This window comes from Pygocentrus nattereri, chromosome 3 (genome assembly GCF_015220715.1).
Source record: "Pygocentrus nattereri isolate fPygNat1 chromosome 3, fPygNat1.pri, whole genome shotgun sequence".
NCBI lineage: Eukaryota > Metazoa > Chordata > Actinopteri > Characiformes > Serrasalmidae > Pygocentrus > Pygocentrus nattereri.
In genome coordinates, this window is record NC_051213.1 from 25141439 (window position 1) to 25167548 (window position 26110).

The window sequence follows — 26110 nt, forward strand, 5'->3', positions numbered from 1 at the left end:
AGAGTATGAGGTTTGCAAATAAAGCAAGGGAAAATTATTGCTTTGTGCCATATAAGAAGATAAGATACGATAGTAAGACTGTTCTTACAATAAACACGCTGTAACTCAAAACGTAATTCAAGGGTCCGAAAAAGAAGTTTAAAAAAGTAATTGTGCTGTAACATGTAGTCAGAAGCTATTTTAGGGAGTTAATAATTCAAGATGATAGGAGGGTGCCAAAAAGCCTATGAAAAATGAACACATGCGGTCAGGTATTGATCAGGAGTACCCTTACGCACCATTCCCCCCAATATTACTGCTCAACTTTGTTTCACATATTCAGCAGCCCAAGAGAAAGTCTTAGCTTCAGCCTCAGTTTGGATAAAAATATGATACCTTTCGACAACTGTATTGTTACTCTCAGAAAGAAAATAAAACTTTTCCAAAGGAAACATCTACTAGTATTAGGCTTATCAAATTCTTTGCATATCATACATCATCTGCTTAATTCTAGAGTCTTCATTAATTGCTCCAGTACTTGGTGTAAAACAGTATTACCACCTAAATCTACATATTAAGCAAATATGTGCCCTGTATCTAGTAGGCTTACACATTCAAATAGTGGTGTTGCCTGCAGTACATATGTGGAGGTCACCAAGATTGGAATTGGCTATGGTCACTGGGAGGAATCCAGGAGAAATAGAGCCTCTTTCTCTCCTGTTGCCAAGCAGTGTACCGGAGCGAGTCCAGCATTGAGCGTCTACTTCTGAGAATGTTCAGACTCTCGATAATGTTGCATGACCAATTTGAAAAAAACCAAGAGGACCAGATCAGTGTGCAATTAGATTCTCAACTCTTTGCTAATTTTCTGGAAGTTTGTCTTTTATATTTCTAGTATTCCACAGAGACAGAAAGAGAGATAAAGCAGAAGTTGAAAGAGTCACAGCTGGGGTCAGCTATGGTGCAGCACCCCTGGAGTGCATTGGTTCATGTGTCTTGCTCAAGGGCACAACAGTGGTGTACAAAGAACTGAACCTCTGTAGGATTCATCTAATCAAACGACTGCCCAAACGCCCTGTTTTAAATGTGTAATTTTTGCACACAGTGGGAGGATTAAGCAGTATGTCCACAGTGATAAACACAGGGCAGAATTACGCCACACTTGAGCACCAGGGAAAGAACAGTGCTGCTCTTAGCCTCTAGAGGGAGTCAGTGTTATGAGAGCCTCCCGTGAGGGTGCAGGAAGCATCCCCAGCAAATTTGTGGGCCGTTTGTTTTCTGGAAGGCCTGAGATGCATTTTCATTTGATATGCAGCAACGGCCACATAAAGACAAACGCCTGCATTTTTGTGTGTATGCTCTGGAGCATAAACAATGGTAATGATTACTGGTGTACGTGAGAGCGCTGCACAGTGCAGTGGTCCTCCCTCTTCCCACAGGGAAGCTTATTTACACGTCTGGCACTGGAAGGAGAGGCCTGCTTTTCCTAAGCAGTGTGTTGATGTTTATAAGAACATGAGGCAGACCAATGTTTCCCCTTTTGCGGCTGCTCTATCAATCACAGTAGGGGCGGAGGGAGAAATGCCAGAATGTCGCGGGAACTACTTCTTTTAGGGCAGAGCAGTTAGTGCCCTATAAATGCTGGTGGAGGAAGTACGTTTTCATTTTCAAATTGGAACATTAAGCAGAGCTTTTAAGGATTTCAGCCACAAGAGCAAAATAGCTTTAAATAAAAAGAAATCGCTTTAAAAGTATAAGGCTATCAATGTGGGGGGCAGAAATTCCACAGAAGTTGATCTTCAGATGGGGGGTAGAATAAAGCCTTTCTTTGTGCCCCCACCCCTTTGACAAAATAAATCCCAGGGAAGAACACTAGCGAGGAACTAGCGTAGGAGAGGAGGTGAGGTCATTTGGTCATTCTATGCGATGGCTGTTGAGAGAAGCCGTCAGCAGCCTGAAATGAAGTTGGGCAGGTGCACCTCTCCAGCACCAAGCAAAGGTAACTGAAAATGTGAGTGCCAGTGTGTGGGAACCGTGCATAGAACCAGCAAAAAATGGTAGTGCTGTAGCTAATCAAAGCATATAGCACAGTCTAGACATGAGGATTTTGCAGAAGCTGTGAAAGTGAGGTCACCATGACATCAAAGCCAGGACACTTGCCTTCGTGCAGTTCAATTACAGTGATTTCACACGTTCCTGTCCGGAGAGGCATCCTAAGCATCAGCCACCAGCCAGAGAGCAGATCCGTGCAGTCTATGCTTTGTCATTGTACACTGTGCTTGGCTCCATCGGCCTTCATCCAGCATGATCCTCTTGCATTCTCCACACATGAAGTGAACAGTTGGGGGGCAGACAGGAGGGACTGGTGTGATGTGCAATAGTACAGAGCCTCCGCTAACAAATGGCTGCTGCTTCATGAAATTCTCCTATCTGGAGCTGGAAGGCTTAAATCAAACCACAGTGCATGAGGTAATCAGTGGATCATGTTTGGCGGCCAGGGGGGTGGGGGTTTCTGCCCTGCAATAAAGACAGTTAATCAGGAGTTTGGGTCCATCAGCTTCATAAGCAAAGTGTAAACATCAGTGTGTGGGGAGTCACATGGAGAATTTTTGGAAGGCTAGCTGTGGAAGTGTCATAATGTATTTAGCTCTCTTTGGGAGCCAGTGCAGTGGATGTAGCTACAGAAAAATAAAACTCAGAAGTAAGTAAGAAGTAAGCAAACTTGTTTCTGATGTTAATGTCCTTTAATTGTATTGGTCTATGTCCACTGAAGTTCCTGGGTACCACGATATCCAGTAAAATAACTCTCATCTTGGACATCACCTCGTCTATCCACTTTCCCCTGGTAGACAATTCAGGGCCATCAAAAGCAGCACAGCCAGATATGGCAAGAGCTTTTCCCCGAGAGCTAAAGCCCACATTAATTACAGTGGACACCTCACACTTTAAACTTAAACTGACTCTTACTTTATTCTATTTATTGCATTTTTATTTTATTTGAGTTAGTGGTCTGTGTGCTTGTCTGGCCTGTACAGTATGTTACATGTCATACATGTGTGCACTCACCAAAACAAATCCCTCATCTGGGTAACATATTATGCAAAATAAAGTGATTCTGATTCCGATCTTCACCTGCTCCCCCAGAAGCCCTGCAGCATTAAGTGGTTTTGGCCGACATTTTTCAAGCGTTCAGTGGACGCTTTAACAGGCGCAGAGCTCCACACCCCCACTCCATTAAAAGAACCCTGAGGAATTTCTCGGCGACCCTGACTAATTTGAGCATGATTGTGGCATTAACTACGCATTCCTTCTGAGCCGTGCCTCTAGTCTGCAGACCCAACTTTTGGATAAATGGAACACAAGCGAAAGAGAAAGCTGATCTTCTCACTGGAAAGTCATCAAGCTATACATTTCAGCAAGACCACGGTGTGGCCATCAGTTAAACACATGTCCTGAATCAAAGTGGACAAAGCTCCCTGAAATCACTCTAATCTGAGAAAACACAATGAGCAAAGCCTCCCACCTAAGCAGACTTGTGCAGGATTTGAGACTTGCTGGATGACTGTGCATTGCCAGCAGCTCAGTACAGTGGAGTCGAACCCATAACCCCCTGCAGATTTAATCAAGGCACTTCTACCATCTCATTCAACCTCATGTTGCTGAGCAACATGTGCCCCAACTCTAGAAGCTCCAAGTGAGAGGTTAGGAGTCCATAAAGAGTCCAGAGGTTTATATTAATCTGTGTGATGCTGGGAGATTCTTTCACTTTGATTAAGGCTTTTTTCCTCTCCTGACAGGTGGTCTGTCTGGTCCAGCCTGGGCTTTTGTCCCAGAGTAATCACTCTCTGCCCTGGACATGGCAGGATGGGATGGGGATCAGACTCTCGTGCTTGTGTTAGCTTGCAGTCTTTCTGCCAACCTAGTAAAAGCAGTAGATGGTGAGTATTGTATTACGGGCGCCCTTGTCTTCTCTGTGTTTGTTTATTTACACTTTACCGCTCATTACAGCAGGGCTTTTATGAAGCCACCCGTGATTTTATATGTGGCTCTAAATGAGTCAGAGTGAAAGAGAAGACACATCTGGAGGTGCAGACGATGCCTTCCAGTGGGTTTAGGAAGCATTCTTACCCATAAAACAAACAAATTCTTGGACTTAACCTACTAAGTTCTATCAATGGCTACATGAGTGTCCATACATTGAACAGATGCCAGTCCCTTTCTCTGAGTTGTGTGTGAGGATGCTTCACAATTGTTAACTATTTTTAAAACTTTCTTTCTTAGTTGTAGCCAGTTCCAACCTACTATCAGTTCTTCTTCATCAATACCTCTTTTTGAGCACTCTGTCCATACATGAAGATATTCAAGATGGTATCCTGGTGGAGTCTTAAAATAGGTCTAAAAATATGTATTGTCAAACTGAAATGGCTACAATGGCTATAAGACTAAAGATGAGTTTCTCTTAATTTAAATTCTAAAAATATATTTTTAAAACTAGATATAATGTTTTTGAATTTGAGTTGATCCTCCATGAGCTTTAGTCAAAGAAGACATAAGTGCATCCTGCATGAGTTTTTAACTGTCTTGAAGTCTTGCATGAATACATACAGCACTGTGCAAAACAGTGACACCCCTCATTTATTTAATTTCCAGTCAAACTTCATGAAGTTATTCGAGTTCAAAAAGTGTATTTAAAAATATATAGAAAAAATTGGACTCTTAAAAATCATGCAAGACTTGGTAGATCACTAAAACTTCCACCATCAGATAAACAGCACTTCAAGCTTTCATCTTTGAAAGACATCAGAAAATGAAACACAGATCTGAAACATTCCACAGGTGTTTCTATCCATCCTTCCTCTGTGAGAGGACAACTCAGTTCTATGAGTCTGAAAGAACATGTATCTGTCATGAAGCCATTACAGAGCAAAGAAAACAGCTAAAAAAGAACATGTGGAAATAAAACAAAGAAAGATGCAGCTGTTCTCAGAACAAAGGGCTGTTTTGTTAAATACATGTTTCTGTTTTTTCCTGACGTTGAAAAATAAACAACTTGTACTTAATGATCATTTTTACTGGGAATTAAAAAAATGAAAAGGTGGATTTTTTTTTTTAATGCAGCCTCATCGAGCAAACAGAACTAGCGTTAGTACAGTATGATGAAATATAAAGTTTTTAAATTATTATTTTATTTATTTTTTGTGGAAAAATTAGTAAAACTGGCTGTTCCTGGAACGCGGAAAACTAGTCCTGTACACTCAGGAGCAGTGAACTAGCTCTCATAACAGTTTATATTTACTCACCATTCTTTCCAGTCAAGTGTAAAAACTCAGAATGCTCAGTTAAGCCTGGAAAACTGAGATCAGATTTTGTGCTTTTAGCACATGCCATGCAATTAAAGTAAAACTCAGTGGGACAGTATTTCACCCAGAGACGCAGAATTTCAAAGGAATAGGAAATGTTTTGACTGGGAAAAGCCAGTGAGCCTTCAAGACTTTAGTTTCACATCAATCAACTAATGGTGATTTAAAGCACTTGCAGTAAATTGAAGCAGCATTTTTCTGGTCAAAATGTTTCCATAGAAGTCAGCTGAAAAAATTATTTGACATTTCTTGGCTCCATAATCAGCTCAGATAAACATTAAATCTGAGAATGTCAATGAGGAAAAAATCCTTTTGGAAGTTTGATCCTTTTTATGCTGTGTTTGTATCGGCTGATGCAAAGCTGCTTATTTTTCAGACTAGTCAATAGATGTTTATGCACAAGAAAATAAAAACATGCTAGCTATGCTGTGTGGATGTGTCCGGTGGAGGTGACACACAGCATAGCTAGCTATGCTATGTGTCCAGACCTCTCTAGTTTCAGAAGGATTTTTTTTCCTTTTTTCTATTCATGAGATTAAAAGTAAAAAGTGTCGTTATGACAATACAGTTGTTAACTCAGGGGCGCAGCCCTAGTGTCACAGACCGACCTAGAATATTCATAATGCGTCATTTTTAAGTGAAATTGATTGGTTTTCTGTTAGCACTGTCACTCTATCATGGACAATCAAAATCTGCCAAGCTCGACCTTATTTTCTTCAACCCTCTACCAACCACATAGCAAACATTGCTATCCACAGTTGCTTCAGTAATCAGTGCCCTGATGTTCATGACTAGCGTCTGCTCCTCTGAAGTTTCTGAAGGGTTTTATGAGATTCAGTGACTGATTCCCACTTGACCTCAGAACAGCTGTGGCTTGGCCACAGAATTAACTGCTCACTCGGTTTATCTCTGGATGAGATGCTGTGCTGCCCAGAGAACCAGAGTAAAGTCTACTTTGAATTTTTGAGATGTTCAGGTATGCAGCACACATGCTATGGGCTAACATATATCATCACTATGATATAAATGTAGCTTGCTACATTAACACATTAAGATCATAAAATGCAAACCTTGTGTTTCTTATTTCTTTGGACTGCTATAAATGTTGCTGGTTGAATCAGTATACATTATTCTAGCACCAGTAGCTGTTCAGTTTAGCCTACAGGCTCCATTGTTGGCTATATTAGTGATTACATGAGAAATTAAAGTTGTGTTGCTTACTCAGAACATGAGAAAATTCCCTGTTAACCAGCATATTGATGGCATAGCATTATGTAACTAACATTACTGAGAAATCAGCAGGACTCTATTTTGTCTCATTAACAGTATGAGTAACTGCCTTTCCTGTTAGCCAGCAGACAGCCTTTTATAATGCATGTTTAATGTGTGCCTTTCCAGTAATTGGTGAGAAGAGAGTAATTTATTTACTATGAGATGTAGATCACTTTGGAAATGAATAGTATGTCAAGGTATCGTGAGAGGGCATTAAGAATTTTTGGCTGTTCTAGAAGAAACATAAACATTTAAACCTATAAAAGACATTCCATATGTTTTAGTTAACATGTAATAGAAATGTACATATGTTTCATCTCATATGTTACAGTTTTACAGTAACTCAGTAGAGAGCCTTTGTACAGAGTTGCTGTCACTGGTTTCCAGTTTTAACAACTGACAGAAACTTGTTTAGACTCCCACTGTTCTTCAGTGATTGGAGTTTTCTCACTCACTTTGGAGCATGAACTGGACTAACTACACTTTCAGTAAAGCAGCTAAAATAACCATGAAACAAAGATATTGAGACATTTGCATCTTGAACTCACTTCCATATAATTTCCGCTGTCCAGCTGAGCTGAAATCCTTCCAGACTCCTCTGTCTGATGAACAGAATACATTTAAACAATGCATGTTTTGTCCTCCTTGGGTGATTCTTGTCATGGCTGTAACTGTCATATTTTTTGTCAGAATTCATCTCAGTAAATCATGGCTGTCTATGGCTGTTAGAGGGAAATGCAGAGCGTGGGGTCAAAGAGGTTAATTTAATCTGTAAGGTCTTCAGTTCAGCTCCTGAAGGCCAATGGGAGAGCTAGCTTAGTTGTATCTACCCAGATATCACAGAGGAAAAAAAACTGATTGGACAATTATTTGTTGAATAAGATCATTACAAAGATCAAAGGTTTCATCATCTTCATCATCATCATTACTAAAAAGCTTGCAGAGTGTAAATATAATCAGTCTGATAATTCCAAGAAATAGTACATTTCTTTTTATTTTCTAGAAATCACTAAGTCTTCTTTAATGGCATAGAAATTAAATGAGGATAGCTCAATATTTGTGTTAGTGTGTCTCATATGCTTGTATATGACACAAAAAATAAATCAACAAAAGTATAGTTTTTTACTTATCCCAAACAAATCTGGTCAGAATGAGCCCCACAGATCCCTATAATGTCCCATTGTTCTATAATATACTATAGTAGTATTTTTAAACAAAAAGCAAAGTTTGACTGTTCCAGTTAGTGCAGTTATAAGAGAGAGAAGTGATAGAGTTTTGCAGCAAAATCTGACCGTAATACCAGACCATTTCTGCCAGTTGGCAGTCCTAGACTATTGACAAAATAAATTTGGACTGGTGACCCAGTGTGTATTTAAGCAGTGCCTTGCCCCAAGATGTCTGCTTTTAAGTGTGTGGAAAAAGAATTTCTGTCCAAAAAATTGAAACAAAGTTAAAAGGAGAAGAAAATAATAAAAGTGCTAGAGGTTGTTAAAATTGAATGGTGCTAATTAGACATTACACAGGTCCACTGAACATTCTCAAAACCCAATACATAAAAAGTAGAATAGAGTCCTATAAAACAGTATGATTCAAAGCATGCATTTTTATTGCCAAAAACCTACTGAATAATTAAAAGCAACATTTATTTTCAAGCTAATGGCCACAGTGGTGGCTCCACTAGCTGTCTGCTGGCCATGACTGGGCACTGATGGATCCTGACGGTGGAGGGGAAACAGGTGTGTGCCGTGTGTCAGGCACATGGGGCCTGTAAAAAAGCATATCTAAGTGCTGCAGTGGACAGGGAGACGCTGGGCTGTTTATAGCTAGTGATAATGGCCCCTCCATAAAACAGTACTTGGCCTAATTATGCTTGTAGTCACTAGACACAGTTTCAGAACTCCAAGTACACTAAATAATAGTATGTTCCTAAAACCTAAATGTAAGCAATGACTCATAAAAACTGATTACCTAAACTCATTTAAATTGATTTTGCTATATCAAACACTGGGGCAGGTTTAGTGGTCATAGCTTTTCTTATGACCTCATTCCCAGGAAATCCAACAAAAATAACCTTGCTTATAATAATTATGGAAAAATGGATTAGGATTCTAAATCATCATGGTTCCCATGAGCCAGTTCTGCAATGTGTTTCATTTCAATATGCACTTGTGTTATAGGCTTATCAGGATCACTCCAGCGTTGCTGCTCCTTGCTCTAAGACTCACTGAATCACCTTTGTGGAGTGCTGAGTTATGTGTGCCTGGTTGGAGTTGCTCAAGTATAAAAGTTGTGTTTTACAGTGTTCTTTAGAAGCCTTGAGCAGCTTAAACCCTACAACATCAGTTTTTCTCACCTGGTGTTGAGGTTTTATTCCAAGTAATTGGAAGCAGGAAACATTTTTTTTGGTTGATCAATGTTGTGTTATACGGAAAACATAATGCATTTTATATAAACCCATAACATATAAACCTATTACTGCATACTGAAAAGAAACATATTGCTCAGTTGACAGCGGTATTCAGCATCATATCATATGCATGTACTGTCATAAAATAAATCATAAAATACAAGTTTGTAGATTAAGAGGTACCTCACAGAGCGCAGGGTCTCCTGACTGGAGGAAGAGCTAAATCTGCATGGAACTGAAAGTTTGCCAAATGGAAAAGCCATCACAGAGCAAATGGCTCAGATGATCTAATACCATAATCTGATGTTTAGCGGTAACCTTTAGGTACCACCCAGAGATCCACAATTCCTACAGCAGATGAGTCATTTTTCACTTATTCTGAAATTTACTGGAATTTTGTAGTGGCAAACAGATGGTAAAGAAAGAAAAAGTACCAAGACCAAGAACATGTAGTGACACTCATAACAAAAAGCCCATGTTCTATTTTATTTTAGCCCATGTTTGTATGTGTGTGGGGGATTCCGCACGCAGAGTATTTCCTCTGCAGCGCGGACTAGCCCTCTGAACTGTGGTATGATGGGAAACATGCCCTGGCCTCCTGACCCCCAGCACAAATCACAGTCACCACACAGAATGGCTGCAGGAAAGCACGCGGGCATCATTCACACCACTGTAACATTTTGCATAATCCCCTTGGAATCCAGTGCTGTTAAAACACACTAAAAAAAGCCAGCACAATATTGTAACTATTCATCAGTCTGAGGATTTCCCACAGAACCATGTAATTTACACCACACACATGAGGTGCTCACTAGTGTTTTTATGCCATTTTAAGGGTTTATAGCCTCAGCAGTGGTAGTTTGCAACACCATCTTCCACCATGCCGGGGTCCACGGGCACCAACCTTAATGAGTTGTGTTCTGTCAACAAGTGATTCATGCTGTGCCCTTCTCCTCTTTCCTCTAGTCAAACAAGTGAAAAGGTCCATTTCCAAGATTGACAGTGTGTTTCTTTTACATTGTAACTATTTACAACATTACCAAAATAAACAGAGGTACTACGGAAGCTGAGGGAAGTGTATTAGCCACTTCATGTGTTTGTTATTAGAGTTACCGTGTTGTAATCATTTTACAAGCTAGAACTGGCCACTTGCCTTTATTGTCTAATGACTGTATTCATGTTTGACTGAATGAAAACAAATCCTGATTCTTCTGTTTTTACCTCCACCGCATGCCCCGACAAGACACATGAATATTAATTTCATGGCACTTCTGAAGAAAATTGAAGAATCTGTGTAAACTCTATCAGAAAATTGGCGGGAAGTACTGATATCACTGGGATGGACACAGTCTGCTTCGGTTTAGACATGCAATGGTATTTATAAAACAAAACAAAACAACTACAAAACAACAGAAAAATGTATTTCCTGAAAGAGTAATGATGACATTCATATGAAATCAAAAGCTCAATCAATATCAATAACTGCTTATTTATTTGTTCATGGTGGTGCAACCTAAACCAACTTCTCAGCCTGCTGCAATTAAACATTTGAGGAACAACATAAAAGTATTGCTTTTTCCACAGTCTCTGCACAGCAGGCAGTGTTTTACAACAAACATTTAGTCAAATCCGTTTTTCTGATAGTTCTATCTCTCTCTCTGCAGCACACCTCATGGACTGCTAGGCATCAGTTGATACTTATGCAGGTTACAGCACCAAGAATACATGGCCTGTTGCATGAGAATCACTTTGTCCTTGCTCTGCCCACAAATATTTTCTTTCAAGTGTGGACAAGCGTCAAAGAATGTTGGCAAAAACTTCTTTCAGCGTAATGAGAAATTGTAGTCCACTGTCACTACATAACTTTGAGTTTCCAGTTTATGATGCTACAGTTCTGAACTGGAGTATGTTGTTGTAGTCAATCACAACTAGGCAGGTTGGAAAGCACATGAAAAACTGTGCGAATGGTAGTTCAATTACAGAATGGAAAAAAAAAACTACACCCGACGTTTCACACGCATACAAAATAAATATCATTTGAATACAGCCATGCACTCTAAATGTAGGTAGTTTTTATGAAACCTGAGTGCGTGTCACAGTTTGAATGTAACTTTTGGACCAATGTAGCAACAGCTGCTATGGAAAATGTATTTGTGGGCAGAGCATGGAGCTAACGACTAATCTCCCTCTGGAGTACAGTGTAGTAGAGCTCATACATTAGCTTTCAGAAGGTTCCTCCACAGTGTATGTGTCATCTCCAGACCGAAACAGTGTCTCTGCTTCAGTTCCACAATTTATGCCCACCCTACTAGCAGCATTAAAAACCAGAAAACTGAGGCCACTGCTAAGAGCGACTGACCTCAAAGACATTCCTTATTTAGTGAGATTGCCCCTCTCTCCGAATGCATATCACAGCAAGTTCTCTGGGATCTCACAAACACTCTTGATAAAAGCCTGACCAGCCATAAAGACTGATTTCCACTCTCTAGCATCAACAATGGAGTCATTCTCCAGCTATTTAATCTGTGACGTTTTAATGCTGGTTGTTAAGAAGAGGAGATTTACGAGTGCTGAGAGGTGTTGCATGAGGATGGAAAAACACGGCCTGAAGTGCACCGCAGTACTCTTTTCCTCCTCACTTCTGCCTGGACCTCTCTCTCTCTTTCACTGTGCCGCACACACACAAAGCACCCCAGCAGGAATATTAGCCTGGCTATCCATCCTCCTCTCCCAAGACAAGTTCAGCACCCCTCTCAGACTGCGTCTCCCCAGTGCACTCGCTCACACAAGCACAGAAAATCAGTCATTTCAATATATTGGTTGGCTGCACAAGTGCTGTGTTTGTCTTAGCAACAGAATAAACAAATACTCAAGATTACACATGTATTAAGAAAAAGGTAGAGCTTCATTATCAATGATAATTGATAAATAAGGGGGACATCTGGAGGATATACAGATGAAAAAGTTAAGACTTGAATGGCTTAAAATAGTGTGCATGCACAATACTACAAAAATATGATGTATAAACCAAATTAAAATGTTTTGTTTATTGTAAAAAAAAAAAGACAAATAAGCAAAATAGAAAGCCTGTACAAAATGAGTACATTAGCTGTTTCACATGCTGTAATGGACAAGAGAGAAAGAGAAACCATTTGGCATTTTGCTTAGTTTCTAACATATTTCTGTAGTAGTGGACATGTCCACCATGTGAGTTTGCTGTAAATAACAATATTTAGTCCGGTATACTCTTAAAAATAATGGCTCCCAATGGTTATTGGCTTGAATGTGGTTCTGAGACAAATATTAATTGGGTACAACCCGTTACATTACAAGTTCTTTAAATTTAAAATATATTCTTTACACATTTCATTCAAAAAATGTCTCTTTAAAGAATCAACCACTGAAACATTTTTTAGGAAACCAGTAAAATCAAAGTATCTCCTCAGTGGCATCACTCCAAAAATCCCCTTTGGCACCTTCATTTTAAGAGCATATTCTTTTATGCTTTAGTTCTGTTAGCAAAACTAACGCATAAAAGAAGCTTGTCATAACAGATTAGACTACAACAAATATCTTTGTTTTCAGCTGTTAGTGTTGGTTTTCAGTTCATTATTCATAGGTTCATTCAAGGGATAAGCTGCATCAAATATGTTATAATAAAGTCTCCATCACCCATTTGGGATGAACTCATCGACATTCTGGGAAAAAGTCAAAACGCTATTTTTTTGTTGTTTCCCAGTAATACAGTATCAATGCATGCTACACTATTCCAAGGCCTGTCATGCTTTTGTTGAGGAATGCCTTGTGTGAGTAAAGTTTTTAAGAACACTCAAGCATGTGAAGCATGTTGGAAGGAAGCTGGATGTGCCCTGCAGCAGCCTACATTTCACACACCATTTAAAGAGCTACAGAATGAAAACAAATGAATAAACACGCCAGCCCCACTGAGCAACCGCACACACTCTCAACCTCCCTCCCTCTCCACAGTTACTCACATCCATGAATTTAAATACGTCTGTTGAATTTTTGGTTTGCAAGTACTTTGAAATGACCATATTTTTACTTTATTTACTACATTATATTTATGAGGATATGATTTTTCTTTTTTTCTTTTAATGTGATTACCTTAGCCATTCACTTTGAGTTCCTGTTTAATTCCATTCAATTCTTTTGTGTCTGCACTGCTTTGCTGTTGCTCTTACTTCCAAGCATTTAAGACCAAAAGAATCCCAAAAAAGTAATGGAGTTTTTGACTCGATTCTTTTTCAGCTCTATACATGTTGTTTTTGCTAGATTACTTTTACTTCAAGTTGAGTCATTAACACAACACTATATATCTAAATGTTTAGGTTCTAATGACTCTCCTGTGACATGGTTTAAAGGTGTCACAGTGTTTAGTTGAGCTGTTACCCTATTTTAAAAACAAACTGGGAAAAGCTTGACTGCAACATCAAATAAACATAAGTGTTAAAGATGTTTTGTCTTGTTTATTTGATGTTGCAGTCAAGCTTTCGCCAATGCATTAAATACGATTACTCAGTGAAACACTGTGACACATTTAAATAGTGTTACATTTTTTAAAAAGTGTTAAGAACCAAAATATTTGGAGTCACAGCAGGATCTGACCAATGTATATGTTAACAAAAATTTGAGGAGCTAGAGATAGATCAGTATCAGAAAAAATCACAGAGGCAAAGAACTAATATTTTGTAACTTAATTTGTATTATAATGATATACAGACAGTCGTGTGCAAAGGACCACCTTTCTTTTACTAAATTTCCAGTCAAAACAGCCATTAATACCATTAATACCATTAATGCCATTAATAATAGTTATTCATTTTCCAGGAGATTAGATATAAAATATTCCACTTTCATAAAAAAGAGGAAAGTCCAACAGGAGTAAGAAAAAGAGCTTTCCAAAGCTGGAGTTTAAAACAATTAGATACATTAGATAATTCAAAGATACAAAGAAAAAAATTCCTAACAACCATGTAAGGCCTAGTAGACCAAGAAAAATGTTACCAGATAAACAGCAACTTTGAGAGAGAGGAGAAAATCAAGCTCCACTCTTACTTTCAATCATAATCAATATGATCAATTCCTGACATTTTTAGCTCCTTAAAGTCTGTGTGTGTTTCAGTCACAAAGTATTCACATTGGACCCTTTATATACAGTGCACTTTTGCTTGGGCATGTGTTCAGGTTCTAGCCACCTCTGTCCCTCTCTCTCTCATACATGCTCATTATGTACAGATGCTCACCAACAGCCTGCACACACTGGCAGATAATGCTGTCTCAGAGGGCCCATCCACACCTGTCATCAGCCCAAAGCTTTGGCGCTGACAAAGCTTGGCTGCAGAGAGAAACAGCACTGTTCCCCGGAGAAAGCTGATAGACAGGGAGTCGGTGAAAGTGAGAAAGATGCAGAGTGAAGCGAGAGAGGACGAGGGGACGGAAGGCGAGTGGACGAGTGAAGAGGATTTAGGGCGAGGCTTGAAAAGGGGGTCAGAGATAAAGAGAGCGAGAGAAATCAAAGAGACAAACAGGGAGCAGGACAGGGCTCTGTGCTGCAGTCACCTGTGTTCAAAGGCCATGCTGCAGGGATGCAGAGCCCTGCCCCAGTCTCTCAGGGTCATGCCTCATTGGAATACAAACATCCTGCCCTCCCCATGCAGCTTTTAATCTGCTCCCCCCTTCTTTTCGGCCCTCCGCCACTGAGCCCTGTAACCATATCCTACCTGCAGCGTATCCTTTACAAGCATTCATCAACGTCAGCCATTAAGGCAAGTTTTCATCAGAGGGAGAGAGTGAGAGAGAGAGAGAGAGAGAGAGAGAGAGAGAAAGAGAGAGAGAGAGAGAGAGAGAGAGAAGAGAAAATCCACAACAAGAACATCAAATTAAGGGAGAACATGTTACATAGGCTTCAGTGAAGGTTACCATGTACCATGATTACCATGTACTCATGTTCAGCATGCTATAAATCCCAGTAATCCCTCTTGCAGACATAGCTTGAGGAAAGACCTCTGAAGTCCCGGCTGTGAGAGCATTATTAGAGGGATATTTAAGGTTGACTCCAGTGCTTTTCCTAGCCAGGCACTGGTAGACACAATAAGTGCTGTGCCTAGACACCACCAGCACCCTGTGTGCAGCTCATTTCCGGAATGGTTTCCAATGTTTTTCCTTGAATAAATAGCAATTACATACTGGCTGACACACCTGATAGTGAGTGTCCTTGGCCAATGGAGAAGTGTCAATCAGCATAAGTGCAGATAAAGAGAAAGATGATGGCGAGAGAGGATGTGTCACTCATTCACTCCCTGCTCTGAACAGAATATCCATAACACTTTTTTGAGAACAGAAAAATAAACTCTGTTTGTAGAGATGCCACTGATTTGATATCAGGTTTCAGTGTCAGGCTGATATCAGTTGCTAACAAAGAGAAAAAATGAAATAAATCCGATCCAAATCTGTAACTACCCAAAGCCTGAGACACATTTGTGTATTGTGTGGTGTGATGTTGTTCTCTGTGTTTCTTTCTGCAGGGTAGAGTGTTTGAGTAGCTTCAGCATGGTAGTCTGCTTTTAGACGTCATGTCTTAAGTGAAACGCTTCAATTGAGAACAGTTCTTTTTCAAGCATGAAAAAATACTGGATCCATATCAGTATCGATCAATATCTGTGTCAAAATCAGAAAAGCAAACACAGTATTGTACAATTTCTACTTGTCATCATTAACAATACTGTCATAATAATAATAATAATAATAATATTGACGCAGGAGTTGATATGGGTGCATAAATCTTCATCACAGACAAAACAGCAATGCTGCTCCTGCTTTTCCTTTCTTTACGTATCTTATATTAATGGTCATATCTCATATTCTGCTGTTATTATTTGATATTCGCCATCGACCAGAGGAGGATGGGTTCCCCTATTGAGTCTTGGTTCTTCTCAAGGTTTCTACCTCTTGCCCTTAGGGAGTTTTTCCTTGCTGCCGTCGCCATTGGTTCGCTCATGGGGGCTTGGACTTGGATTTTTTTTCTGTAAAGTTGCTTTGTGACAACAGCTGTTGTAAAAAGTGCTATAGAAATAAACTTTGACTTGACTTGATATAAGCCTATTAGGTTTTTTGCTTCTCATTGCACTGTATGTTATTTTTGTTTGTGTGCATTTTAAATCATGCAAAAAAAATAAACTAAACTAAATAAAATCATGTTTTAGAACTTTGAATGCTGAGATAATATTCAGTTATTAATTTGAAGAAGTCAACTACTGTGAGTTATTTAGTAACTACTGTAAAACGTTATATACTCTGACATAAGCAGTGCCACAGAAGAACCACTTTTGGTTGTCTAAAGAACCATAATTGAAAAAGATTTGGGAGTGTGAAGAACTTTTTAAATCATAGAACCTTTACATTATGTAGGGGTTCTTTGAACCTTAAATAGTTAATAAGTTCTTCATGTCACTTACAAAATTGGTTATCTAAAAAGCCATTCACTGAAAAGTCCCTTAGGAAAAGTGGCTCCTAAGTGGTTCTTTTCTGGCACTGCTTAAAGAAAGCCTTCAGGTTCTTCTAAGCTGCAAAATTATTAATAAAATCATTTTAATTTCTGAGAGAGACAGAGAGAGAGAGAGAGAGAGAGAGAGAGAGAGAGAGAGAGAGGTGGGGTGGGGGCGTGGAGGGGCTGCACCCGTATGAGTATGAGGTGGATTATGATGCCCTCATCAAACTTTGGACTGTCTTCATCTCGTTATGCTCTTTTGCTTTTCCTTCTCTAAACATCTTGAGCAAAGTTGCAACAGATCCAAAATTCTTTTGTGCCTGTTACGAACCCTACCATCGTGTTTGGCCTCTGTGTGGACTGGTCGATCTCAGAGGTTACCTACATTCATCTCCACAGCTGCTTCTGCAGCTTTGAACCTAAGCAGTTATAGTATAGGACATGGGGGTTAACACTCAGCGTTCGCCACTATCAGAGGAAGCTACTGTGAAGCATCATGTCAGGGCCTCCAGCTGTTAGAGCTAGGCTTACTCAGAGCTGTGCTGTTGATTTCCACTGGTGAAAAGTAAATTCTTATTCTTTATAAATGTATAGTATTGCATTATTATTTTAATTGTTTTATGAGTATATAAGGTTTTTACTCATTCATATGGTCATAGTCTATAGTTGAGAACACTTTGTGTGATGAAGATCATCATTGTTTATCAAGCTTTACTTGTAGGATACTTATACATTATGTTTACTGACATAAAGACCCTTCAGTAAATTTTATCAATATTATTTTTCCCAGTAACTTGCTAGAGACATGTCGTGCTAAAGAGAATTCTTTAGAGAAGAGAGAAGTCCCACCCTCTTTAGTTATCACTGCTATACACATTAAATATTCTACTGTGCCTAACTGGCATTTGTAAAAGCTAACAAACTAAAAAGCTCAGTAGCATAAACAAAAAATATTTTATTATTAAATAATTATCTGCTTTTATATTGCAGACATGCATGTTTGATAGTAGACAAAATATGAATACTGCATAATTTAAAATGGGGAAAAAGGAATTCAATATTGTGGAAAATATAATCGTGTTTAATCAAACCAGAGAAATCTTTTAGTGACTGGACAATAAAGCAGCAGCCTTTCTGATCTAAAAAAGACAAGGTTCAAGCTCAGAAAGCTGCCCCTTCAGATGAGCTAATGCTAATGCCATTGCAGGGCTAGTTGGAGCAACTAAGGAGATGTGGAGAAGGACTCATCGTCTTTAGCAAACTTTAATGAAACAGAATTAATGTGCATTAATACGCATTAATGTTTATCTGTCAATAGAATGTTTGTATTATCATTTGTGAGTTTGGTACAGTCCTGTGTACTCTGACTGTCTGACTAAGCTAACTATCAGTAGGTAATTTAGGCCAAGTGGCAGGAAAGCTAAGATTAGTTAACTAACATTACAGAACTTTACAAATTCATATAATTACAGCTGTAGAAGTCTTGCAATTGAGCTGAGTGTGATGTTCCACATATATTTGTCCAGTACTTTTTGAGCTCCTGGAATAAAGTAAAACACCTCCACCCTCCAGATGATTCGGATAGCATGTATTTTAATTTAAAGTCCCTCAATAATTTTTTTTCATACCTCTTAGCTTAATAACTTTGACTAATTTACTGCCAGCACTATTCTCACTGCAGGTTTGTTGGAGGTTTTCCCTTGGAGGAAGTACACTTAGAGACAATTCAGATTGGCTAAATCAATCATTATTTTGCAAACAGTCAATTTTTGTACGCTGATTTTAAAACAGTTGTCACCAACCCTGCTCCTGGAGGTGTCCTATAGACTTCAACTTCAACCCTAATTAACCCCACCTGATCAATCTAAATATTGGCTTAATAAGTGCTTAATTAGCTGAATGAGGTGTGCTAGGTTTTGGTTAGAGGTGAGACCTGAAAGGAAGGTAGGTCTCCAGGTGGAGGGTTAGTGATGCCTGCTTTAAAATAAGAAACATTTTGGGCCTGCTGTCAGGTCTTTGCCATTTAAGGGGTTAAAGTCTTATGTAGTATTCATAAGAGCAGTGCTGTGGCTGATACTATGCTCCACTATGCCCATATCCCCCCATTTCCCACACTGTCCTGGGTCAAACAAAGGTCTTTGATTGGCTGACCTGATAGCCTCAACTCAGTTTCCGCTCTTCCATCCTCTTATCTTCCTCTCTCACCTCACTTGTTTCCCCTGAATCACTGGCAGCTCAGTCAATGATAATGAGTAATCCAGTACCATTTTAGTAAATGCATAAGTTCACTTACGTTACGAACTATAGACGGTCTTATAGAGGAAAGTGTAGGATTTAACTGAATATACAACTCCTAACTCCTCTCTCCTATCTGACACCATCCAGCATGTACAACAAAACTGTGGGACGACAAGGAAGATCGGGTCTCCCTGAAACGTTTATGGTTGACTGAGCCTCTACAAGACATTAACAACAAATTGAAGACAGTACATACAGCAATAGAGGATGCACATCTCTCTGGCCCTATCTGTTTCCGCTTTATACTGAGAGGGAATCTTTCATCTGCTCCAGGCACTAAAGTTCACTCTCACAAAGGAAGCCGAATTTTATCTGTCAAAGATTTACAAAGAAACGTGCGCACCAGGCCTCTTGTGCTAAGCATTTGGATTGATAAGATAGCGATTTCTGTCTCTCTGGATGTGAGGAAGAAAGTTTCTCTAGATTGAATCTTCAGAGCTTCCTATTTCACAAGTAAGATTGCAACATAGCTTTTCAGTTTTTCATCCCAAAAACCAAAATAGCCAATACGGTTTATTTTGTATATTGTCTTTAAATTAACAGCAATAAGTGCAGACGTACTGAAGAATCTGCTGAACATAGAGCTGAATTGAAAGAAAGCAGGGATTTTGCTATACTGGCACCTCTGAGGCTAATCAAAGAGGGTGTGAGGAAAGTAGAAGCTGTTGTTTTCATAGTTGCGACGACTGTGTGTGCATTCCTGCACGGCTCCTCACTCAGCCGCACGGCTTTAGGTGTACAATCAGAGGCACTGTTCCATTGCTCTTATCGCTCGGAGAGTGCAATGCCCTGCCTCAGCTCCTCTCCAGCAGCAGAAATGTACACTATGTTCACCCAGCGTGTCGGCCATATCGGCCATGCCAGCCGCTGCCCTGTAGGCATGCCCCTTCCTCTCATCTTTTCAGTCACCCACGCACCAGCCATGCTGGCATCCATCATTACCGTTATCATCCCTCTGCAATCATCATCATCACAAGATTTAGCATGGTCAGAAGTGGCCTACAGCCTTCAGTCAGTTCACTCAAATTTACTCTGCTGGCCTTTTTTTTTTTTTTGGACAGGTTTCATTTTTACTATCTGTGCTTACATCAAACATTCAACCCTCACACCCGCAAGACCAGTGATGACATATATGTAAATGAGCCGATAACGCATTCATTTCCCATTTGTTTTTTGACCCATAAAGCCAGACATGTTATTGTCATAAACACTTCTATATCACAATTTCGGTGACGAGAGAGAGCAGAATCATGTCTCCTCAATATGCAGTGCAGGGCTTAACATATAAACCTACAGAGCTCAGGAAGAGCTCACAGTGTAAGTGAACCACAAAAACAGTCCTGTCTTTGGGAAAAGAACGAACGGGGAGAAAACAGCGAGGGATCCAGATGCACGTTCTTTGATACAGCTCAGTATCAAATAAGCTCCCGGCCGTATACCATACTTATGTGGTTTGGTAAGTGGATATCTGCATCAAATTCAAAGCAGGTACAGCACAGAGAAAAAGACTCACACATCCCAAACTAATAACCAGCTGCAAAATGTGTGTGGCTCAGCGAAGGTAGTCAGGAAATCAGAACTGACCGCTCAAATGTAAGATATTTAAATCAAGATGGAAAAAAAAAAAAAACCTTTGCTTGAAGGCACAGAGTTAAATACTTCTTCTTTGGATTCCAAACTTTTTTCACAAGGTGGTTGGCAGTGGAAAAGTTTAGGAATTCTTTACTCATTCCCTCATTCCAAGACTACACTGTTTTCTTTATTGTGATGTTTTTTCCCCCAGAGTACAGGTGAGCTGATGTCTAGAATTGCATATTCATTAGATTGTTTCAAAAACAGTCTGTCCTGTTAGTCTCAGTGATCACAGATGAACATGTAGTATGTATGGCTTAACGTCGGGTATTCACTCAATATCCTCTACTAACTTCTTGCATTACGTTTAATTGTAAACAGACATCCCGTGCTGGGAAAGAATGAATGAACACAGTGACAATGGGTTGAAATTTCTCATGGAGAGTCCTTTTCCAAACATTTGTCTCCTAGCAAAGCAAAGAGAGTATGTGAGAACGTAATATAAGAATTTTATACGGAACATCTCAGCCATAGCACATATAGGCCAGCTTGACTGGAGGGATCTCATGAACACAGAGACGGAAGAGTAACTGATCGCATTTTTTGTTTTCATGTGGACACTGTTATGTTCTGTTGGCCATGGGTCAAGAACATCCCTGTGCTCTCCTGCCGCTCCTGCATTTATGTTGGATTTATAACGGATTTATCTGAAAAATGATGTGGAGTTACTGTGCCAGCCAGGCTCAGACTCAGGAGTTTCTGTTTCCAAAATTGCAAGCAGGTGTTCGTTTTTTTCTCCTGTTCTTCCCTACAACAAGCTCCTTTCCTATATGTAGATGCTGTGCATAAGTTCAACCTGCAATGAACGCTGCAGGTTTTCGTTCCAGCATGCTGGTGATCATAAACAAAAATATGCTGTTGTGTGGTTCCTTGGAATAGGAACAAAAAGAAGCAGAAAATAAACCCCAGTTTCCGGCCTATTTCCTGTTGTCAGTAACTCTGTTTTTCAGCCCAGGAAAACCAGCAAGAAACCTCCAATATGGCGTTTAAGAGCAATGTGGCATTTATCAGTAATGCTCACATAGAATGCAGTGATTTACATTTGTGCAAATCAAGTGTAAGAGCAGGACATTCCATGGTCTTTACAATAGAAATATAGATTTTTTTTCTGCGTAATTCACTTGTCAAGATGTACAAAAAACATTCAGAAGCATAATGGTTGATAGCAGAGAAACATTTGACTCCAACTTCTTTACAATGGTCATGATAAGATGTCTACAAGACAAATATAGCCATTTTATTTAGCAATCCAAAGTGATTAGTAAAGCTACACATCTTCACGTTCAGTTTTTATATGCAGTGTTGAGAAAGGCATAATAGTGATCAATCTGAAAGAATAGGGTTTTTTTTGGTATTGTTTTGCTTTAGCACACCCTGTACATACACCTCTGCAATGGATGTTTAAAAATACGTTTTAGGCCAAAAGCTTGTGGCACAAATACAATGTCCAAAACCTCAGACAACATATTCATAACTAATTAGCATACAAAGTGTAGTAATTATCTGTAATATAGCTTTTAGAAGTGCTTTTAGAGACACTTCAGCTGTCTGGTTCCTAACACTACCATTATGAACAGTTTCTTTAGTACAAAGCATTTCACATCAAACCACTGTGAATGACTTTGTTTACATCTTAATTTAATGATGCAGACATTTTGAGAAATCAGTGGAATTCTCCTTTAATACATACATGTACAAGTGCACGCACACACACACACACACACACATGCAGCGCTGTTATTGTTAGTGGAAGCAGAGCAGGGGAAGAGGTTTATGAGCATGAAGAGTGTGTCTGAGAGGGGTTAATCCTGCCCTCATTCTAAATGCTGAGGGCACGAGGATGCAGGCTTTCAGAATGGGGCCAGGCCTGGGACGGTTGTGGGGGAGCTCTTCAATCTCAGGTCTCAGGGCAGCAGGAAAAGACTGTGTGGAGAGCACTGTGGAGGATCGCTGAGCTGCAGACTTCTGTAGCGTGACTGTAGAAGTTTTAGTGTAACCTGAAATCCAGGTCCAATATGCCTCAAGCTGTGCTTAGAAAAACAAAGCACTTAGAGAGAACATACTAGGCCATTACAACTGAGCCGAACAAAACCTGGATATGGTAACATTATTTTATTATTACTGGTTCTTCTAAGGTTTAAAAGACTTATTTGCCAGCAGTTTGCTCCTTCAATGGTGTAAACGTAGTCACTGTAACTATTAGAAGATTCGGTTATAGGCTGGCGATAAAAAAAAGATCTTTGTTGTAATATTATATATTATATAGATTTTCACTCATAACTCATTAAGCTCTGGTGAGACTGCACCAGAACTAAACTTTTGTGTTCATAAGAAAATCAGCTCAGAGGGTGAAGGCTCACACTTGCTTCCTCCAAGACAAGTGAAGTACTACCACATCTTTTCAAACTGCAACTCATACAGCTCATTGGATAGCTCAAAGCACCTGGAGGAGAATGCTATCTGCCAATTCTATTACATCAGCTAACAGATGTCCACAGTGTCTTGCGTTTCACTGAGTGATGGGGGAGGGAGAGTCATTGCACCCACCCAGAGAAAAAGGTCAATTGTGCTATCTTGGACTCCTGGTCACGGGTGGCTGGGAAATCATTAGGGATCAAACTCTATCTTGTAGTACACAAGAAGATATTTTACTATGATTTCAACAGGACTGTTGCTATACAGAATATAAACTGAATGAAAATGTTACTAAGTGGACTACTATGGAATTATGTAATTACATGTAAAACATATAACAAAATGACACATGATACTCATGACTACATGACAATGAAAGTAAAATGTAATCAGAAGACAAAACTCCAGCCTTCTTAAGATTAAAAATTAGACAGACACAGAGTAGCTCTACAGCATGTATACACCGATCAGGCATAACATTATGACCACCTCCTTGTTTCTACGCTCATTGTCCATTTTATCAGCTCCACATACTATTGTTGTAGTTACAGACTGTAGTCCATCTGTTTCTCTGTATACTTTGTCAGCCCCCTTTTACATTGTTCTTCAGTGGTCAGGGCCCCCATGGACCCTCACAAAACAGGTAGTACGTTGGTGTCGATCGTTCTCAGCACTGCAGGAACACTGACATGGTGGTGGTGTGTTAGTGTGTGTTGTGCTGGTATGAGTGGATCAGACACAGCAGTGCTGCTGTATTCACTCATTGTCCACTCTATTAGACACTCCTACCTTGTCAGTCCACCTTGTAGATGTAAAGTCTCCTGCCGTACAGTTTGTGTTGGTCATCCTCTAGTCCTTCATCAGTGGTCAGAAGACGCTGCCCACAGGACACTGTTGGCTGGATATTTTTGGTTGGAGGACTATTCGCAGTCCAGCTGCAACACTGAGGTGTTCAAAAACTCCAGCAGCACTGCTGTGTCTGATCCACTTGCACCAGCATAACACACACTAACACACCACCACCACATTAGTGTTACTGCAATGCTAAGAATGATCCACCACCCAAATAGTACCTGCTCTGTGAGGGTCCATGGGGGTCCTGACCACTGAAGAACAGGGTAAAAGGGGGCTAACAAAGTATGCAGAGAAACAGATGGACAACAGTCTGTAATTATAGAGCCAGAAGTGCACCTATATAGTAAGTGGAGCTGATAAAATGGACAATAAGCATAGAAACAAGGAGGTGGTCATAATGTTATACCTAATCGGTGTATATACAAAATCTTTTTTTTTTTTTTGGGAAAATCTAAAGGAGCACAGAGTTTCACTACTTCATTCAGAGCTGAAATGTTATGAGAGTTTACATTTAGATAAGATTTCTACAGCCAGAAGATATCAGATATGCAAACAGCATCTGTGACAAAAAAGAGTGCATGCTAATCCTTTTAACAATGGTAAAAAAAAAAATCCAAGAACCCAGCCAGTCATCTCGGCTGTTTCCATACAAATGCTAGAGACAGTTATGATTGGTCAGAAGGTAAAGATAATGACTGTAGTCCATCTGTATCTCTGCATACTTTGTTAGCCACCTTTTACCCTGTTATTCAGTGGTCAGGACCCCCATGGACCCTCACAGAGCAGGTTCTATTTTGGTGTGGATCATTCTCAGCACTGCAGTAACACTAATGTGGTGGTGCGTTAGTGTGCGTACAAGTGGATCAGACAGCAGTGCTGCTGGAGTTTTTAAACAATAATTGTCACTGCTGGATCAGTTTCAAGTTTATTTGTCATTTGCGCAACATGTCAAGACAATTATCCATTGAAATGCTTGTGGTGAGGCTCAGGTAATCATAAGTAAAATAAGTAAGTAAAGAAAAAAAAAAAAAAAATATATATATATATATATATATATATATACATATAAAAAAATAAATAAAAATTACAATATATGAAATATACACAAAGTCTAGAGAAAATATACACAAAATATAGAGACAATATTCACAAGACATGGGGACAGCATACATTTAAAGTGACTTCAGTGGCTGTGTTGTTGTTCTTTAAAGTGGCTTAGTGTTAAGGTGTTATTATCCATACCAGAGATGATGTGATATAATAATAATAATACTGACAGAGTGACTGAGTCAAATGGTGGCTGGGGAAGGACCCACAGCTTCACAGCTTGTTCAGAAGCCTGACAGACTGTGGGTAGAAACTGTTCCTTAGCCGGGTTGTTCTAGCCTGGATGCTGCGGAATGATGGCAGGATGGTGAACAGGCTGTGTGCTGGGTGGCTTCTGTCTGACCGGAGTGAGAATAGTGTGGATGAATGGATCATTTTCGCCTTCCAATAAATGATGGCAAGATATCATCAGTTATAAATGTGCCTGAATACATTTTTTGATATCTGCATGCCTGAAAGACCTTCACTTTGGGTAGCGCTGTGTATGGAAGAGCTGCGAAGAATTAAATTCAGGGCAAACAGATGCACGCAGTGTAGCGTTTCAGAATTCAGTGTTTCATTCTAGCTACATCCATCTCCTCTTGTGCTCCTTCTTCTGTTTCAGCTTCAGTGATTATAATGCACACATTGAATGATTTTGTGATTTATTTCCTATTTCATTTTTTTCTCACATGTCCTTCTTTCCCACTCTCTTTCTCTCCCATTGTCTGAGCATTAGACAATTGGAGGAAAGACACAGTGAGCAGTGAGCTCAGCTTGTGTTCTTTCCATGCCTGTTATCCTCCTGTGCCCTTGAAGAACTCAAATGACCCCTTTTGCTCTCAGATAAGTGAGTCTCTCTCTCCATGCTAAAGATACCCACCTCCCCCTCCCCCAACATGTGCGCACACACACATACATGCACACCTCCTCCCCGTCAATTTGTCTCTACATATCAAGGAAAAGTTCTTGAGAAAACCACAGCCAAATCCTAAGGATTTGGAAACCTTGCCTCTTTTTCACCTCCAGCCAAATGGATGGGCTGCATAAGTGCTCTCGTTTCCTGAAGTTATTAAACACATTCATAAACACACACACACACATTTTCTAAGCCATTTCTCCCTCAGGATCGCGGGGGGTGCTGGAGCCTATCCCAGCGGTCATTGGGCGGAAGGCAGGATACACCCTGGACAGGTCGCCAGCCCATCGCAGGGCGCACCTGCCCTGCAACATTCATAATGAGCCTCTCAATTATAAAGAGGAGCTACAGAGAAAGGGAAGCTTAAGTGCTGGCCGGCT